Source organism: Trichechus manatus, unplaced genomic scaffold (assembly GCF_000243295.1).
Source record: "Trichechus manatus latirostris isolate Lorelei unplaced genomic scaffold, TriManLat1.0 scaffold00155, whole genome shotgun sequence".
NCBI lineage: Eukaryota > Metazoa > Chordata > Mammalia > Sirenia > Trichechidae > Trichechus > Trichechus manatus.
This window is the reverse complement of record NW_004444091.1, coordinates 1,139,487-1,158,848: the sequence shown is the minus strand read 5'-3', so window position 1 is coordinate 1,158,848 and position 19,362 is coordinate 1,139,487. Positions and strand designations below refer to the sequence as shown.

The following is a 19,362-nucleotide window of genomic DNA, read 5'->3' as shown; positions in this document are numbered from 1 at the left end:
CGGTGGGCTTGGGTATCTCAGAGTAGCTGGGGTGCGGGTGCGGGGGAGGGGGGAAGGGAGCGGCAACGGCCCCTGGGCTCGCCAAGTTGGCTGGGCAGGATCAGAGGACCGGAACCGTGTGTGAGTGTGGGCAGGTGGGTGTCGTCAGCGTACATTGCTGTGTGTGCGCTAGGCACTGTGTTGGTGTCACTGCGAGAGGGCGTTGGGGTGTGTGGGGCCATCTGAGCGTGTGTTGGTGCGTGCACGACTGTCAGCCTGTTAGAGTGGACACAGTGTCCACTTGTTTCCCCGGTGTGTGTCTCTGTAGCTTTCGGTGCGTGTTTGTATGTGTGTGTGCGCGCGCCTGTGTCCCTCGTTGTGGCGACTGCAGTTCCATCCTGGACAGTCCCAGAGTTTCGTAGTCCAAGTCTCAGGTCCTGCAGACGGTCGGGGTGGTGGGAACCGAAGGTAGAAGCGTGGGCGGCGGGGGAGGGGCACTGAGCGGGAAGAGAAAGATGGAAAGAGAGAGAGAGAGAGATCCAGGAGAGAGGATGAGAGAGGAGATGAGGAGGGGCATGCAGCGGGATTGTGGATAGGAGCTGGCAGCAGCAAGAGAGGAATCCCGGAAAGTTGGACTGGTTTGGGGGCTGAGAGCGGTCGACTTGGGGGAGTCCCTCCGCAGTCGCCTTTCCGGAAGTTGGGAAAGACGAGCGGGCACAGAGAAGCAGGGGGTTGGGAGGTGTGAGAAGGCAGGGATGACGGGACAAGCCGGGCGGGGATAGGGTCGCGTGGGGAGGCACTGGGCCTTGGCTAGGTGACCTCCTACGTCCACCGCAGGTACCGGGGCCAAACCTGTTTCCCGGTCTCGGCGGGGCGCGGGTCTCGCAGTCAGCATTGCGGCTCCGGGTGCAGCGTGGAACCTGGCTCTCCGTCCTTCCGTCCAGCCCCCAGTTCGGGGCATCACCGGCCCTAGCCTGGGGTCGCAGGGACCCTCGGGGCCTGGCGAGGGGCGGGGGCTCTGGAACAGCCCAGGCGAATCGGACGGATCTCGGCTGTCAGCTCAGGGATGGCCAGGTGGTGTTACGCTCGCAAAGCTCCGGCCCTAGGGCGCCCTGCAGGAGCTGTCCGCGGTTCTAGAAGGCTCTTTGAAGAGCGGCTCCTTCTGACACTCTTCACCCTTGCTAGGTGAGAACGCGCAGAGGTCTAGGGTAACCCCTTCCCAACATACCCACAGGAAGAGGAAGCGGGAGACGGATGGAGAGCAGGGGACCGAGCCCAGGGCGCCCGGTCGGGGAGCCTCGCGCGGCTTCTGGGCCCTGTGCCCGACAGTGGCCCTCGTCAGGGCAGAGCTGGGGCTGAGCTGCCGGCTGTTCAAGGCCCCTCCCGTAAAGAAGCCCCTTGGCCCAGGAAAGCCGGCTGGGGTCCTGCTTCGGCCTCTTGCACTCGGCGGAAGACCCGTAGGGCAGGGAGTCGTCATTCTACGCTGGGATGGGTGTGGGGAACACTGCCCTCCTGGGGTAACTTCCTGGTTCCTGGGATGCAACCAGGGCATTTGGGTGCTGCCTAAGGCCACCCCAGCTTGGCTCGGCCCATCGTATGGGGCATGGCTGGGACATGTGGTGCCTGGTTGTGAGACACGTGTGTGACCTGGTGGCAGCATGTGCGACATGCATGTGTAACTCGTGTCAACTGTGTGCACGTGTACGCTGTGCGGGGAGGGAGCATATTCCTGTGCGGGTTGACTGGAGAAAGCCTTAAACCACCCGCCACGCTGAAGCCGCGGTTCTGCCAGCGCTGTGACCCGAGAGCAGAGGGAGTCGGAAAGAGGACTCTTCTCCATGCCCGGTCTTGACCCGTCTTCTCCCCCAGGTGCCATCTTCGAGGAGAACGCGGCCAAAGACGACAGGGTGTTCCAGCTGGCAGTTTCCGACCTGAGTCTCAACGATGACATCTTGCAGAGTGAGAAGATCACCTACTCCATCAAGGTCATCGAGGCCAACAACCCGTTCCAGGCGGTGCAGGAAGGTGAGTGGCCGTCGGCGCCTAGGGCCGACTTGGCCGCGGCCTGCGAGGCTGCGCAGCAGCGGAGGCAGGCGGGGCGCCGCGGTCTGCGTGCGAGCTGGGCCTGGCGCAGGCCCCCGTGCACCCTGGGGGTCGCGTGGCCCGCGCAGAAGCACGGAGACAGTGGCGCTGGGAATGGCTTGGCGCTGCGGGGCTGGGCCGGAGAGCGTGTGAGCGCGGCGAGCTGGGCTCCTTGCGGGGGTGTGTTGCGGGGTTGTACGGCTCTGTCCTGGCTCGATGGGCGCGTGGTCGCCCTCCGCCAACCGCTCAGGCTGGGCGCTGGTCTGCGCGTAGGCTCGTGTGGCTCGGGCCCGCTTTGTTTCTCCGGTGTTTGTAGGTGGGGTTGCTGCGTTCTGGGTACCTGAGTTGGTGCATCTCCTCTGACCTCGGTGGGCCGGTGTCTTTCTCGTCACGAGCCAAGGAGCGCCTGGCGGCACGAGCCCGCCCTGCCTCCCTCTTCGGGCATAATCGGTGCGCGCCGCGTTTCGCCGTTGCGGCCTCTAAGTGCCTCAGCCGGCGCTTTTCTTCCTTTTGATTCGCAGGAGCCGGTTTCTCTCTCGGTGTGCCCGCCATGGGCGGAGGCATCGCCGCCTGGGCCAGAGGTGGGCGCTGTTTGCCCAGGAAAGGAGCGGAGTTGGGCTAGGCCTGGCTGGAGGGAAATCCTCGCCGGTGACTGGGCCGCCGCCGTCCTGGCCGTGGCCTCACTGCGGGCACACCCGCGAAGGCAACAGGTGCGCGGCTGCGCTTTCAGAACAGTGGCCTCCTCTGCTTTTCCCTCTTCTGGTCTCCTCTCCTACGTGGCTCAGGCATCTGGAACCTGGGTTCCTCCCCCGCCCCTACTTCCTGATCCCGGCCTAGGGCTCTCTCCAACTCTGATACCTGCCCAGCCCCGCTCCCTTTCCTCTCCTCTGCCTTGTTCCCATAACCATGGTTTGGGCTCTGAGGCCCGAGAACGTGTTGGAGTTTTGAAGATAGCCGGGCACAGCTGGTGGCCTGGGAGGCAGGGTTTACTCCCAGGAGGACCTGACCTGGCAGTGGGTGTACCTGAGGCGGTGGGCTGACTGAGGGCCCTGGCCTGCTCCTCTTACCCAGCCTCCCAGCCCAGAGTACCCCCCTTTATTTTGGCTTTAACAAAGAGAAGTTTATTCTCTCACAGTCCAGTAGACTACAAGTCCAAATACAGGGCGTCAGCTCTGGAGGAAGGTTCTTGTCCAGTTTTCCCCTGGTTGAGGAGCTTCTCAGTGCAGGGATCCCAGGTCCAAGGGACACACACTGCTCCTGGCGCTGCTTTCTTTGTGGTACAAGGTCCCCATGTCTTGCCCAGAGCCCTTTTGCTTTTGGCTTCAGGTCTCCTGGGCACCTGCAAGGATAGTGCGACTCAGTGATGTGCTCTGGTCTGGGTCCAGAAGGTTGGAGCTGGTGCTGGGGAGGTCTTTGTACTGGAGGGAGGTCTTTTGGGAGTCTCTGTATTCTTGGGGGTAGCAGAGGTTGGAGAGAGGGAGCCAGACTCTGGGCAGGAGGGGACTGCCCAGCTCAGGAGCCTGAAGGTCCAAGGATGTCTTGATGTGGTTTTACAAACTTGGAGTCCAGGGCGCTTTCTAAGGGTGGTGGTGAGTGGGGGTGAGGTGTTGCCTATAGTGGGAACTGCTGCTTCTGGCCTTGGAAGATGTCCATTGTTTGATGTCTGTTTAGGTACCAGGGGGAGAAATACCTGCCCATCTTTGGTGTCTGGCCCTGTCCCACCAACAGTCCCTGTCCCCAGATGCCACCTGCCCCATGGGCTTCTTTTCTGCTGTATCCTCATACAGCTTCTTGCAGGTGGACTCCAGCTGCAGAGCCTCCCTAGGCAAGAGTGACCCTACCTGGGGTGGGGACCTGGGAACATGTCACACACTTCGTGGTGCCTCCTGCTCCCTTGACACCATCTCCCTATACACTGTTTGCAGACATTCACTCTTTGTGCTCCAGAGCTGCAGGCACATTTTGGAAGCACATAGGTCCTGCACCAGGAGCTCACAGTGTGGGGGACACTTCCACCATCGATGTGGACATACACCTTGCTTCTGCTGACTTTCCTATGAGGTGCTGAGCAGTCCGTCCTCCTTCAGTTTGCTCCTGAATGATGACCATTGCTCCTCAGGGACTGGAGATTCTGCTCTGGAGTGGGGTTACAACCTCAGGCAGGTAGCACACCTAGATGAGCTGGGCCGCCAGATGCCTGGGATCTGGAGTGTGGGTTCTGGAGAGGTCATCTCTATTAAAAGAAGCAGCTGTCACACAGCTTCATCCGATTTTGTCATTCGAGAATGAAAATCCTTGTTTTGTGGATGTGCCGATTTGTTTTTTTTTTAAAGAGGAACCCCAAATCTGGATTTTAACGTAACATCTCCTGATTTTTAACTGCTGACAATTAATTGGACAATTTAGACAACACTGTACAAGCCAAACAAAAACATAGCTGTAGGCATTCAGCCTTCAAGCCCCAAATGCCCCTTTGTTTTGGAGACCCAGGGGCCTTCTTACTCCAGACCTTGCTTTCCTGGATCTTAATTTCTCTATTTGTATAGCTGGCAAAATGTCTTAGGCTGCAAGGATGGCAGGCTGACCCGCTCTTCGAAGGGTGTGAGAGTGAGTGAGTGTGTGTTGTGTGTGCACATGGAACTAGGGAGTTAGATTCTGATGGCTGACAGCTGTCTGGCCAGAGGTGCACTGGCCAGGTGCTGTTGGTGGGCTGCATGCTGCCCGAGAATGTGTGCTAGTTAAAAGTTGGCATGTGTTTTCACCTTATGAGCCATGTGGGAGAGATGCACATTGTTACCTGTGACCTTGCATAGCCCTTGGATGCCTAGGAGGGATGGGAGGAGCAGTGGGAGGAGCCAGCCCCTAGGGGCTTCTGGGAGGGGTGGAGCAGTGCTCAAAGGCTCCTTCCCCCTTGCCTGGGGCAGGTGCTCCTGTGGCTGTACTTTGTGAGGGTGCTAGTGCCTCCCTTGGCCAGGGCCTGATGGATGCCATATCATTCTCCTGAGCCTGGACATTTATTGCAGTGGGACATGGGGTGGCAGACACAGTGTGGGTGGAAAGGAAAGGACTTTGAGTGTGTGTGTGTGTGGCAGGGGGGTGGCCAGGGAAGAAGGGCAAAGGCAGACTGGGGTTCAGCCTCCATTATAGATCAGACAAGCCCCTATGGACCTCCAGTGGCCCTGAGATTGGGGTGCTGCTGCTGCTGTTTTGTTCTGGAGGCATCACCATGCAAGGATAAGATCTTGGTTGCTGCAGCCCAGAAAGACCTGGCTTGAATCTTGCTTGCTGCACTCACTGTGTGACCCTGGAGAAATCTCTGTCTGCTCTGAGCTTCCAGTTCTGTATGTGTTAAAAGAGAATCATCATAGTATCTGCCTCATGGGATTATTGTGGGGACTAAATGAGAGGAAATGTGTATAAATTATCTGTGTATAAATTATCCTGTGGTTGGTGCTCCGTAAACACGAATCCCTTCCTGCTCCTTGACCCAACTGTGGATCCATCTCAGTTTCTCTGAGGCTGTTTACATTTTCAGCTGCATCATTTCTTAAGCTGGTGAATTCCTTGAGAGCAGACCCTAACTGAGCTTTACGGTTTTAGCTTTTTACTTTTTTTTTTTTCTGATGTTAAAAGAAATTCACTGTTACAATGAGCATATATTACCTTAAAAATGTATAAAGAAAAAGGGGAGATTTATGCTCATTATAGAAAACATGGAAGGTTCTGGAAAGCATCAAGAGACAGACAGAATTGTCCTGAGTTTTACCATTGTTATTTCCTCCTAGTTTACCGCCCGCCCACCCGTGTTTTATACATGCCGAGTGCTCCCATTCTGTTCAGTTCCATATGCTACTTTTTGCTTTTATCATGTCATTGGCTTTTCCTGAAACCACTATGACCTATTTGTAAACATTATTTTTAGTGGCTGCAGATAATTTTCAATGCCCAAAATCATTTATTTTTTAAAAAATGGAATCATTTATGCTGAGATATGTAGGATTAAGTATTACTAAAAAAAAAAAAAATTCTACTTTGATATGTTGGTCCTCAGACTTATAGCTACAATTTCTTTAGGTTGTTTTCTATAACCTCCTTAGAAGCACTTCTTTGTAAGACAGCTGGCCAGTTTATCTAGAAGAATGGGGCACATTTACTACAAAATGCATTTGACAAGAATTTAAAGTCAGCAAATAATAATACAGAAATGGTATTTAAATCTCTAAAATGTTGCATTTTGAATTTAGTTGGCAAAGCCCGTATTAACAATGAGTGCGAAAATTTGTCTTCCAGATGCTAGGACAGATACTAATTTATTAAATAAAAGAATTTCATATTGTTTTAAAGTACTTTTTCAAGATTATATAAATACATAAAGGTACTGGCTGAATAAGAGTCTATTCCTTCCACAGGATTATCTTTTACCGGGAGTAAACGATGTGAGTTATTGGATATACTGTAGATTTATGTGTCATAGTGTGGCAACGTAACGATTTTAGGGACGCGGCAGAAAAAAGGAATGTATGTGAGGCAATATTCCTTGTAGTTACAATAAGCACAAAAGTATTTTAGGAAGACAAGGTAAACCTTACACAAGTATAGCCTGGTTCTTCATAGAATAAAACAATGAAACAGAGTAGAAAATACAATGCAGGGAGCTTGTCGATGCCCCTTAGTAGTCTGTCAGCTCATATTGGCCCCCTCTGAGGTGGTCAGGGAGCCCTACTCGTGCAGTGGTCAAGAGCTTGATTGCTAGCCAGAAGGCTGGCTATTTGAATCTACCTCGGAAACCCTATGGGACAGTTCTACTGTGTCCTGTAGGGTTGCTATGAGTTGGAATCCACTCAACAGCAACAGGTTTGGTCACACTGACCTCACTCACCATGCTAGTCAGCCAGACACGCTGCTGTGGTCTCTCTCACGGAGCTCTGGTGCCTTCCGGTCCCTTCTTTGGCATCCATTCAGGTTCTGTTTGGGCCAGGCCCTTGCAGCCCAGGCTGGCCAACTCAGTGCTGTCTTGGGGGCAGCTATATTGGTTGTTGCCCAGAGTGTGCAGTTGGTGTGATGGTAACGGTGCCGTAGGCCCACCACCACACTCCCTGTGTGTGCCTGTGTTAGTTTTCTCTGCTGCTCTAACAAGGTACCACAAATTTGGTTGGTTAAACAGCACAGATTTATTATCTTGCAGTTCTGAAGGTCAGAAGTCTGACACGGGTCTCACTGGGCTAAAAGCAAGGTGTCATCAGGGCCGTGTTCCTTCAGGAGGCTCTGGGAGAGAATTCGTTTCCTTGCTTTCTTTTCCAGCTTTTAGAGGCCACCCACATTCCCTGGTTCATGGCCCTTTCTCCGTCTCCAAAGCCAGCAGTGGAGGGCCACGTCCTTCTCATGTTGTGTCCCTCTTACCTCCTTCTGTCCTCACGTCTCCTTCTCTGACTCTGACTCTTCTGCATCCCTCAACCACTTAAAAATAATATTTATTTTGTTGTTGTGAATATACACAGCAAAACATACACCGATTGAACAGTTTCTGCGTGTACAATTCAGTGACATTGATTACATTCTTCCAGTTGTGCAACCACTCTCACCTCCTTTTCTGAGTTTTTTCTCTCCCATAGTATAAACTCACTGCCCCCTAAGGTTCCTACCTAATCCTTTGAGTTGCTGTTGTCACTGTGATCCCATATAGACAGTTCTTAAAAGAGCATAATGCTCAAGACAGACATTTTTTACTAGTTAAGCTAAACTGTTGTTTGGTTTTAAGAAGACTTCAGGGGATATTTTTGCTTTAAGGTTTAAAGATTATCTCAGGGCCATAGTTTCAGGGGTTCAGCTACCCTTCACGGCTCCAGAAAGTCTGAAGTCCATGAGAATTTGAAATTCTGTTCTGTACTCCCCTCGCCCCTGCTTTTGATCAGGATTCTTCTATAGAATCTTTGATCAAAATGTTCAGTAATGGTGGCCAGGCACCAACCAGTTCTTCTGGTCTCATGGCAAAGGAGACAGTTGTTCATGGAGGCAATTAGCTGTACATTTCATTTTCTCCTATTCCTGGCTCTCCTTCCTCTGTTGCTCCAGGTGAATAGAGACCAATTGTGCCTTGGATGGTTGCTTGCAAGCTTTTAAGACCCCAGGCACTACGCAATGAACTAGGAGGCAGAACAGAAGCACTAAACGTGTTATTAGGCCAATTAACTGGGATGTCCCATGAAACCATTACCGTAAACCTCCAAACTAAGTAACCAAATCCGATGAGGTATTTGGTTGTACATAAGCAGCCTCAGCAGCTACTCTTACTTTGTCCTTGTTGTAAATATATCTGTCACACAACTTTTGCTAATTCAGCTTTTTACAGCAGTACAACGTTTTGACAGCAATTACAGTAATTGGCTGTGCAACCCTACCCTTAATCAGTGTGATTTTTCTGTCGCTGTAAACTGAAACGCAGTATTCCATAAGCAATAGCCCCCTTTGTACCCCTGTCTCCTGCTCTTGGTAACCACCAGTAAACTTTGTTCTGTGTACTTTTGTCTTCTCTTTTTATATGAGTGAGGTCATACAATATTTGTCCTTGTGTGATTGACTTGTTTTCACTCAGCATAATGTTGTCAAGCTCCATCTATACTGTAGTATGTATCAAGACTTAATTTCTCCTACAGGCTGAGTAGTATTCCATTCTGTGTATCTACCACATTTTGTTTATACATTTATTCATTGATGGGCATTTAGGTTGTTTCCACCTTTTGGTTATTGTGAATAGTGCTGTAATGAATATTGGTGTACAAATCTCGGAGTCTCTGCTTTCAGGTCTCTAGGGTATATACCTAGGAGTGGAATTGCTGGGTCATATGATAGTTCTATTTTTAGTTTTTTAAGGAACTGCCACACTTTTCCACAATGGTTGTATCATTTTGCATTCCCACCAGCAATGGATAAGGGTTCCAATTTCCCTACATCCTTGCCAACATTCGTTATTTTCTGTTTTTTAAATCTTAGACATTCTAGTGGGAGTGAAATGATATCTGATTGTGGTTTGATTTGCATCTTTCTGATGGCTAATGATGTATTCTTCATCCACTTGTAAGGATCCTTGTGATGATGTTGGGTCCACCTGAAGAATCCAGGATCAGCTCCTTATTTTAAAGTCAGATGATTAGCAACCTTAATTCCATCTGTAAACTTAATTCTCCTTTCCCATGTAACCTGATGTACTCATAGGTCCTGGAGATTAGGATGTGGACATCTTTGAGGGCCAGTATTCTGGACCACATTGGCACACCTACCAATGTCCATCCTAGCCAAAGACACACTGTTCACCTTTCACTGCATAGTTTCTGCATGGTTGACTGCCCCCTTGCTTACTGGGTGGCATCCGCTTGTCTTAGCCAGACCTGTGAGGGCCACTTGGAACGTATGGCCCTGTTTGCATTTCTAAGACACTCAGTCTGGAGATGTCATGCTGTAAGCCTGAGGGGCCCCCACAGTGAGTCCAGCTCCCCATGACACACTGATCTCTGTCCCGGGGCTGGATGCTGCTTGTGCATAAGGATGTTCCTGGAAAGAGGTGCTATTTTAATAATCACACCAGGGGCCTGTGCCACCACTCTGCCCTCTTCTACCTCAGCAGGTCTTATTCAGAACCTCACCTGCCCCCCCCCCAGCCCCTTGTCCCCCACCTGGAGCGCAAGGGTGGGATCTCTGTAGAGTCTTGCTGCTCATGTTCTGCACACAGCTGCTCTTCCTGGTCCCCACGGGTGCTGCTGCCCGTGCTGCTTCAGGCTCCGCTCTTCACTGGAGACATCCAGGCCAAAGACGGCTGTGGCTGCAGGCACTGATGGTCGCTCACTAGAGTTTGCTTGGGGCTTAGGAGCCATCTAGTCCCCTGTGGCTGCATTCTTCCTCAGCTGAACTCTCAGACATCAGGGCTCTCCTCCATTCTAGGGTCTCACCTTTGGGTGTGTGTACATGCACATGCACACACGTGTACTCAGACACACATGCATGCATGTATACATGAGCACGCACACACACTCTCTCACTTTGTAGACTGTACTCCTGTCCCTCCCACATCCTCATGTTTTGGGTTCCGGAGGCTCCCTTTCAGTTGCCCTCCTGCCACAGCTCTGCCGACCAGGCTGGGAGTCAGACTTGACTGGCAGTGAGCAGATGGGGCCTCGTGCCAGGCATGTGGGTAGGACGCCCCAGGTCTGGTGAGGCATGTGTGCCCCATCCTGCCTCTCAGCTGCTGCTCTTTCTGTTCCTAGTGACATGGGTGCTTTAGTAGTCTTCCTGTCTGGACAGGATTCTCTGTCTCTGGATCCCTAGCTCCCTTTCTTAGCTGTCCCTTAGCATCCAGACTCACATCTTGTAAGAGCAGGCAGACTACCTGCCCAAATTCTTGTAGTTGCCAAGTCAAAACGTTCTAGCCTTGTCTCCTCCAGCAGCCAACTTCCCCCTTCACTTGGCCTTTCACTATGGTCACCAGAAAACTTGGGGTGTTCAGTCTTCACTGCATCTCTCAAATCATTTCTAACCCAGCCTGATCCCTGGATGCAATTCTTTTCAACCACCCCTCCCAGAGAAGTGCCTCTTTGTCTCTACTCTGTTTTTGTTCTGTGTTTCCCATTGTATCAGTCAGGATAGACTAGGTTATGCTGCAGTAACAAACAATCCCAATATTGCAGTTCCTGCTCGTGCTCTGTGTCCATCACTGGTCAACTGGGAGCTTGGCTTGTCATGGTCATTCTGGGCTAAGGGAGCAGCCACCAACTTGAGTGCTGCCAGTTGTGCCAAGGCAAGAGAGAGCCCTGGAGCGGCTCAGCTGGACATGATGCTGCACAGCACTTCTGCATACACTCACTGGCCAAACTGGTCACATGGCCCCAGCCAATCATCAGGGACTCAGGAGGCACAGTCTGACTATGTGTCTGGGAGGGGGGAGAACTGAAAATGTCTGGTGAACAGCACGAAAGCTTTCCACCCTCTTCATCTCCCAAAATGGTCCTCCCATTTCCTTGGTGATTCATTAAACAAACAAATGAAAAACCATGCAGAAACCAAAAACAATTTTAGGTGTTCGATCCTGGTTGGCCCAAATACATGGCTCTGATCGACTCCCCTTTGCCCCTCACTTACCTGTCCCTCTGCTCCAGAAAGCTCTGGCAGCCCTTGGTGTGGTGAGGAGTCAGGATGCCTGGGTTTCCAACCCCGGCCTGTACTGTCCTCTATGTCTGTTCATCTTGCCTTCAAAAGTGAGGCCTGGACAAGCCCAGTTCTCAGGAGCCTTGAGCTAAACGTTTCCTAAGAGGAGGGAAAGACCTCAGCCCCCGATGGGGCCAGTACCATTAACGCCCCCGTAGCTGGATTTCGACAACTCTGCATTTTCAACAGCCTCAGCTGGGCTCCTTGCTGCCCTATCCCTCCCATAGAACCCCCTCCCGACCCTGTCCCATGCGCCCCTCACCCCTGCTTTCCCCCAGTGTGCAGCCCCTCTCTGGCCGACAGCATTGGCTGGGGCGGAGACCACTTGTCTCTCTGCCAGCGGCTGGCCTGAGACAGCTCCTTCTCTGGGGGTGCCGGCCCCTCCTCTGGAGTGCCGGCCTCTTTGACAGGCATGGGAAGGCACCTGGGTCTGTGTCCAATTTCCCATCAGCTGGGTTCTCTGAGGCCTTCCTCCTGGCCTATAAACAGCTAGTTTCCTGGCTGATGGCCTTGACTGGGAAGAGAAAGACCCAGGATTCTCCCTTCTGGGCACCAGCAGGGTGGCCGGGAGATGATCAGAGGACCCCCTCTGTCTCTTCCTGGGCCCAAGCTGTGGGTGGGGCAGGCCTCCCTGGGTGAAGCAGGGGCTGTCCAGCAGGCGGCCAGGTGGTCCTCAGCTCAGGCTGCACTTCCGTGTCCATCCAGTTTGCGTCGCCTACACCAGTCCTCCGCCAGACCCCAGCAGAGGCAGCCAGACACTACGTCTATACCCCTTCCGGTTCCCTGTGCCTTTTGCCCAGATTGGTGCCCAGTCCAGTCCTTCCCTGCTCCCTTCCCCACCCTCCCCATGAGAAGAGAACAGACATGGGTGCCCAGAAGCTGGCTGGGGTGAGCGAATGTGCCTGCTCTCAGCCAGACTGGCTTCCTATCCCTGCTCTGCCATTTGACCGTGGACAAGGCACCTCAGTTTCCTCATCTGTAAAATGGGAATGACCGCACAGTGGACAGCTGTGAAGGTCCGTTGAGGAAATGCACTAAATGTTGAGCTTAGGGCCAGGCACTGCACAGTTGCTGGTAAAGAGGTGGGGATTGCTGTGACATTATCAGCCTGAGTGGTCCCAGAGCAGCTTTTGGCCAACTCCCACTCCTTGGCCTGGGTGGGCTGTGTGAGCAGGGTCCCGCAGCCCCTGCGCTATTTCAGGGTATTAAAGTGTGCAGCATGGGGTGGGCCCAGCCTCCCCAGGTGTCCCAGGAGGAGGGCGAAGGAGGCTAGGATTGGTGACACAGCTCATGTGGAGGCTGCTCTGAGTCATCTGTGTGGCTTGGGCTCAGCAACCTCACAGACCATCCCGGGTGGTATTGCAATCTTGCTGCAGCCTTGCTGGCTCCTAGCACACAGAGGGGCTAGCAGGAGGTGAATCTGGCTGGCCTGGCCCAGCCTCCCAGGACCTGGACACAAGGCAGGCATCACTTATCTACTTGGTGTAAAGGGGTCAGGCAGGTCTGTGTTCAAATCCCAACTCCATGATTGATTAGCTGTGTGGTCTTGAAAAAGGCGCTTTCCCTCTCTAAGCCTCAGTCTCACCATCTGTGAAGTGGGGTTACCTCACCCGTTGTGGTGGTAGCTCTCGTGAGCTGATGTGTGCTTGGCCTTTGCACTAGCTGTACCTTCTGTCTGGGAGGCTCTTCACACAACTGGCTCCGATCACTGAAAAGCCTTCGGATCAGCCTCAGCACTTACCTCCTCCAAGGCCCCTGCTCCATGGCAGGCCCTGCTGGGCTCTATCAAGACCTTCTTTTCCTTCTCTGCTGCAGCCCCTCCTGTGCTTATGACATTGGTATATGTGAGGAACGTCAGGTCTGTCTTGTTCACTGCTGAGTTCCCAGAGCCAAGCACAGTGTGTGGCCAATTGGAGGCGCTCAGTAGAAACCCCTAGAATGGTGGACAAAGGGGTTCTCTGTTTGCCGGGACCCCCAAGCTGTAGCTCTGGGTTGCTTTCTTGCTCGGCCGGCTCTGGGCCCTGCAGGGTGCAGTTTGTGGGGCCTGGAGACTTGCGGTGTGGACAGCCAAGTCATCCTGCCCACTCATGCTGGCACTGCCCTCCTGGTCATGGGCTTGGATTTGAAGATGTCCATCCTGGCCAGGAAAGGGGGGACCCGATAGCCTGTCTTTCCCTAGCTCTGACTGCTTCCGTCAGGGGCTTCCCAGGCCCAGAGCAAAGGGGAAAGTTGTGAGGGAGTGTTTTCAGACACAGCTGGTGTAGGAAGCAGTTTTGGAAGCTCCGGGCAGGGAGAACATTATCCTGCCTGGGCTGCCCCGTGTGAGGTCAGGGCCATTGGCCAGGCCCCGCTCTGTGTGTCTGGGGTGCCACTAGTGTGTAGGAGCGGGTAGGGGGAGGCTCTGCAGGGGAGATAGAAGCAAGCCCTGGGCTGGTCTCTTGGGGGGGCGCTGGTTGATGCTGCCTGGCTATTGGGTGTGAGCCAGGACCTGGGTTTCCATTCTCCTGGCCTCAGTCTCCACATGTGTGAAGTGGGGACAGCATTGTCCTGGCTGCAGCCTCTCCCAGGCTATGGTGGAGAAGGGCTCCTGGGCTGGGAAAGGCAGGGGTGACCGCAGGTTTCGGCCAGAGACCCTGGCCGCGCTGAGCTTGGTGAGAGGGTAGAGGCACCGCCCGACGTCCTCTTGCTGCCAAACCAGTAAAACCCGTTGCTGTCAACTTGATTCCGACTCATAGCAACCCTGTAAGACAGAGTAGAACTGCCCCATAGAGTTCCCAAGGAGCAGCTAGCGGATTTGAACTGCCAACGTTTTGGTTAGCAGCCAAGCCCTTAACCACTGCCCCACCAGGGCTCCTACTGTCTCTGCAGGAATGGGTAAACAGTGCCTGCCTCCAAGGCCACAGCTGCCCCACCACCCATGCGGAAGCACGGTGAGCAGGGGCTGGGTGGCTTGAAGCTTTGCTGTGTTAATGATCAAAGCCTCATCAGGAGAAGCCCTCCTGAGTGCTGCTCCGGGGTCCCACGGTGCCAAGCTCCTGAGCCCCTGCCAAGAAAATTAACTTTGTTTAAGGAGGGACACAAGGCCTGTGCCAGGATTGGCACCAGCGAGGGCTTGAAGGACTTGGGCCAGCGCTCGCTGGTTGCAGGTGACAGGTGCGGCCCGATGGGGCCTGTCTTCAGCGCTCAGACACGTGCGTGTGCATGTTCAGTCTCAGCACACAGACGCTTCGGGCCACACACGCAAGCCCAGGCACCAGCATATCGGGCCCATCCGGTCTGGCCCCTCAGAGCCTATTGGGGGACCCTCCTGAACACCCTGTCTGGCGAGGCCCCCTGAGCCTGTGTGCATGGTCTGCTCCTGGCCACAGGTCTGGCCTCGTCTCTGACACCTGCTGGAGCACCACCCTTATGCCGGCAGAGAGGGCCTGCTTCCTCCTGGTGGCCTCTACCCACTGCCTGTGCCGGACTCCCACCCTCGCCCATCTCAGCACCCCCATCCCGCCACTGCTCTGCTCCTCTGCCTGCCAGGTGCCCACTGTGTCGCTGTCACGTCCTCCTGCACTTCCATTGCAGTTACAGTCCACACCTAGCTCCCTGTGGGGTCTGTGAGTGTAGGGGCAGGAGCTGCTCACTTCAGGGCTCCCAGCGCCCGCGTCAGGACCCGATACACACAAAGGTGAGCGAGTGTTCGTTGAGTGGAGGTCTGTATCCATGGCATTGACCCTGTGCGTACATGTGAAGGTGTGCCAACACACATTGGAGTGCACACCTGTGTGTCCAGGTGAGCTCGTGGTACACACCAGATGCACATGGCTCTTGAGGGTGCAGAGACCCCAGTGGTGGATGGGTCCAGGGATCCTCTCCCTTGAGGGCCCCTCCTTGGAGAGCCTGTTGACTGGCCTACCTGAGGGGTGCTGCGAGGACACCCCCAGGACTGTTTGGAAGTGGTGGGGCCACAGTTCTCTAGGTATGTGGAGTTTCTGCCTCTCGTGGCTTGTGAGGAGGTTGTGTGTGCTGGCTGGATTTCTCGGCTGAACCATCTAAGTACACCACCCCCAGCCTCACATGAGGGGAATCTGCCATTGGTTGGAAATTGTCCACCATATTATTAGTCATGCACCAAACCAAAAACCAAACCCACTGCCATGGAGTCGATTCCGACTCATAGTGATCCTATAGGACAGAGTAGAACTGCCCCATGGGGTTTCCAAGGAGCACCTGGTGGATTCGAACTGCCGACCTTTTGGTCTTGCGGGCGTTAGAAACCCCATACTCACCTAAGCACAGAGGGGTGTTCACTAGGTCATGTAATAGAGATGTCCAGAGAGTGCGGATGCCCTCCAGGTGTGACTGGATCCAGGCGCGCAGGTGGTGGCCACAAGACTGCCTCCATCTCACATGCCCAGGTGGTCTTCCTTCCCAGGCAGCCCATCCCCTTGGGGCCCCAGCTACTGCAGGGTGATGTCTCCCTGCCTAGCCCCATGGGAAGAGGGGATTATTTAACAGGAGCCTCACGGGCATCCCAGGCTGACTCTCATAGGCCTGACTTGGGAGGCCCGCTCCTCCCCAACTCAACCCAGGGGCCTGGATTGGCCAGGCCAGAGCACGGCGCCAACCCTGGACCTAGAGCGTCAGAGGCAGAGCAGACTTGCGGGTGTCCCTGAAGAAGAGTGGGGGTGCAGGCCCACAGGATAGTAGGTGTGTCCTTAGCTGTTCTTTAGCACTTACTGGACAAAGCCGGTGTGTGCGGTGAGAGCCCCACCGGGAGTGGAGCAGCTGCCCACACGGGGACCCCACCTGAGGCAGCAGGTCTCCACGGGCACAGCACTGGGTGTGTCACATTAGGGGGGACTGGAGCCCTGGGTGACAAGTTGTTGCTACATGGTGGGCTCCAGGAGACCCCAGGCCAGGTGGACTTGAAACCTCTCTCTGGGGCAGTGGGAGGAGGGAAGGAGCCAGGGTTTGAGCTCTGTGGTATGCCCGTGGGAGTGTGGGGAAGAAGTGGCTGGGCTGGCCAGTTAGGGATGGCTTTTGGGGCCGCTAGTGTTGGCTTTGAGATTGGGGAGCATGTTTCAGTCATACAGGGCAGAGTGGGCTGAGCTATGGTGGGCTTTGGGGGCAGTGAGGGAAGAGTGGGGGGCCAGCGTGGTGAGGCAGGGGCTGAGATTGTGTCGAGGGGAACCTGGACCTGTCTTTCACCCCAAGTCCTGATGGGAGGTTTGGGCTCCCCACTCCCCGGCTCCCATTGCTGTCAGTGCCTGCCCCAGGGTGACCCGCAGGAACCCTGGCTGCGTGGACGGCTCTGCTGCTGTGACACTCCGTGCGCGTGGCTGCCCTGGTGGTGGGAGGGGACCCTGGATCTTGGCCTTACTCATCTGGCCCCACTTCATGTACAGCCATAACCCACACCTGTGCCCCATCTGGCGCCTCTCCACCTGCCCACCCTGCCAGCCTTGCCCATCCTCAGCTCGTCCTTTGTGGGCCTCTGCCCCTTCCTCCAGATGGGTCGACAGTGGTGGCGTCCGAGACTTCTGTCCAGGTTCCCAGGGAGGGGAGGGGTCCTCGGCCTGCATGGCTGTGGCAGGTGCCTGTGTCCTGGGCTAGCTTCTGTTTATCCTTCTGCGAAGGGCGACACTGCCCGGGGCTGCTGTGGATCCTGGGACAGCCCTACACGTGGTCCTATGAGTGTGGGGAGAGAGCCTGCCTTGTCCCCAAGGCCCCGCTCCCCCACCTCCGGGCAGTCATCCGCTCTGCAGGCTCTGAACGACTAATTGAATAGAGATCCTCGGGGCGTGGTGCAGCAGTGCCTGGCCCTACCTAATCTCGTTACCAAGTCCCCTGACAGTCTCATTAGGCGGCTGGCTGCTTCCCGAGGTTTATGTCTGCCTTGGGGTGGTCAGGCCCCCGGAGGCAGGACCCAGGGCCAGCTCCCGCCCGCCTGTCCTCCAAACACAGGCCAGCAGTGGCGAGGCCATGGCAGCTCGTCTCAGCCACCGCCAGTCCTTATTTAATGGCTTATGGTTTGCTAGACTTAATTATTTTAAAATTGCTAACTTCAGCCGCAGAAAGCAGGTGGTGGAGGTCTAGGAAGAAATGTGAGCATACTTAGGGCGTGAGATGGGCTGGGGCTGAGGGCATGGTTTCCCGCCTGGCAGGCGCCCCACTCTGGAGTGCCCAGGCAGGCTGTGCCAGCAGTGAGGGATCCCCACCCTGTACCCTAAAGACAAAGAGGTGGGTGTGGCAGGCACAGACAAGTGGGCCAGGAGTGTGGTCTGTGCTCCAAGACGGGAGCCAGACTAGTGGGGTGGGAGCACGCAGAGGTGATACCTAACCTAGCCTGGGCCTGGGGAGCAACTAGGGGAGGCTTGCTGGAGGAGGTGCCTCCTGATCCGAGTCTTAACTGTGGAGTGGAAATTGAGCAGTGAAGGAAGGGAGGCAGGGCACTCTGGGTAGTGGGACAGTTTGTGCAAAGGTGCAGAGTGTGAACTGGCAGGATCTGTGGGCGACCGTGAGCTGTCCGGGGTGGCTGGACATAGGTGGAGAGGAGGGAGTGGTGCCGAGGACCTGGTGAGGTCGGCAGGGGTCTCGGGGCTTCTTCTCTGTGATTTAGGCTCTGGGGGCAGAGCCCGCAGAGGAGGTGTGGGTGCAGGCTGTGGGCCATGAGGGGACGTTGGGGCCCGGGCCCCACAGTCTCTGCGAGCGGAGATCCCGGCTTAGGGCTGGGCCTTGAGCTGTGAGGGGAGGGACCATAGTTGGGGCAACCCAAAAGAACAGTCACTTTCCCCTCCCTGCCACGGCCTTCACCAGCTCTCACAGGTGGCGTCAGTGCTCTAGACTCCCTGGGGGCTGGGTGGGACTTGTTCTTGAGAACCCCAGATACAGAACAGGCCATTTCACATGGCTGTGACCACCACTGCTGACTGCCCCCCACCCCCTCTGCCATGCCTATAACTGCCTGGTCCTCTATGGGGAGGGGCAGAGGAGGAGCAGCCTACCAGGCCATTCAGGGGCTGCCCAGAGCCCCACATTCACCCAAGGCCGGGTGGTAGGTCTGGTAGTCCAGGCTCCTCTCTTCCTCCACCCAGGGTGCCCCTGATCCCTTTTCTTAGTCATTTTATTACACAGACTGTTGAGATAGGACATTGCAGCCTGAGGCCCGGCCCCCAACCAGAGCTGAGAGCAAGGCTTGTGTGCGGAACTTTGGAATACACACTAAAGGAACAGGAAATGTGGGCCAGGGAGGTGGGCCAGCCAGTCTGAGCTGGTCACCGCTGTGGTGACTCAAGCTGAGTCCCGCTGGGGTCTTCCCAGGAGCCACGTAGAACACCTCTAGACTGTCCACCCAGCGGAGGAAGAGAGGAGCGTTACCCCAGCCCCATCCACTCTGGCCAGAGTAGCCCCAGGAAGTCCCCAGCCCAGCAGCCCCAGGTCTGCAGTCAGCGAGGCTGGTGGTGCCTGTCGGCCCTGCACAGGTGCCAGCAGAGGAGCCCCTGGGCAGAGAGCAAGGCACAGGGAAGGGGGGTGCTGCCAGGGCACACCTGCACGCAGCGGGTCACCATGGCAGTGGGTCAGAAAGTGGGCTGAGGCCACAGAAGTTGTCTACAGACCCATATTCTTCCAGGCTCGTTAGAATTCAGGTGTGAGGACACGGGCCTGTGTAGAAGTCATACCCTACAAGTGCGCTTTGACCCAAATGGGGGTGAGTGTGGGGGACTGGTGCCGCCATCTCTCTGTGACTCTGGACCAGGAGGGCCTCACAGGCAGCAATTGGCTCTTACTTATTCCTACCCCTCCTTGGCTTCTGGCCCAGGGCTGGGCACATAGAGGCCCTGGCCGTTTTGTCTGAGTGGGGCCCCGGGCCAGGCACATGCAGGCCCTGGCTGTTTTGTCTGAGTAGGGCAGGGGGCCGGGCGCATAGGGGCCCCTGGCTGTTTTGTCTGAGTGGGGACCAGGGTCGGGCACGTACGGGCCCTGGCTGTTTTGTCTGAGCGGGGCCCAGGGCTGGGCACTTGCAGGCCCTGGCTGTTTTTGTGAATGGGGCAGGGTGCTGGGCACGTACGGGCCCTGGCTGTTTCATCTGAGCGGGGCCCAGGGCCGGGCACTCGC

General features: G+C 55.3%; 1 protein-coding gene across 1 annotated transcript in view; it reads left to right on the top strand.

Annotated features, from left to right (window-relative positions):
• The first annotated feature begins 1,853 nt into the window (after nt 1-1,853).
• The window catches only part of GRID1 (glutamate ionotropic receptor delta type subunit 1), a 1,005,377-nt gene continuing 987,868 nt past the window's right edge, over nt 1,854-19,362 (top strand). The window contains exon 1 of the mRNA XM_004386072.1: nt 1,854-2,004. The gene's annotated coding sequence lies outside the window, so the exon portion shown is untranslated. The remainder of the gene's footprint in view (nt 2,005-19,362) is intronic.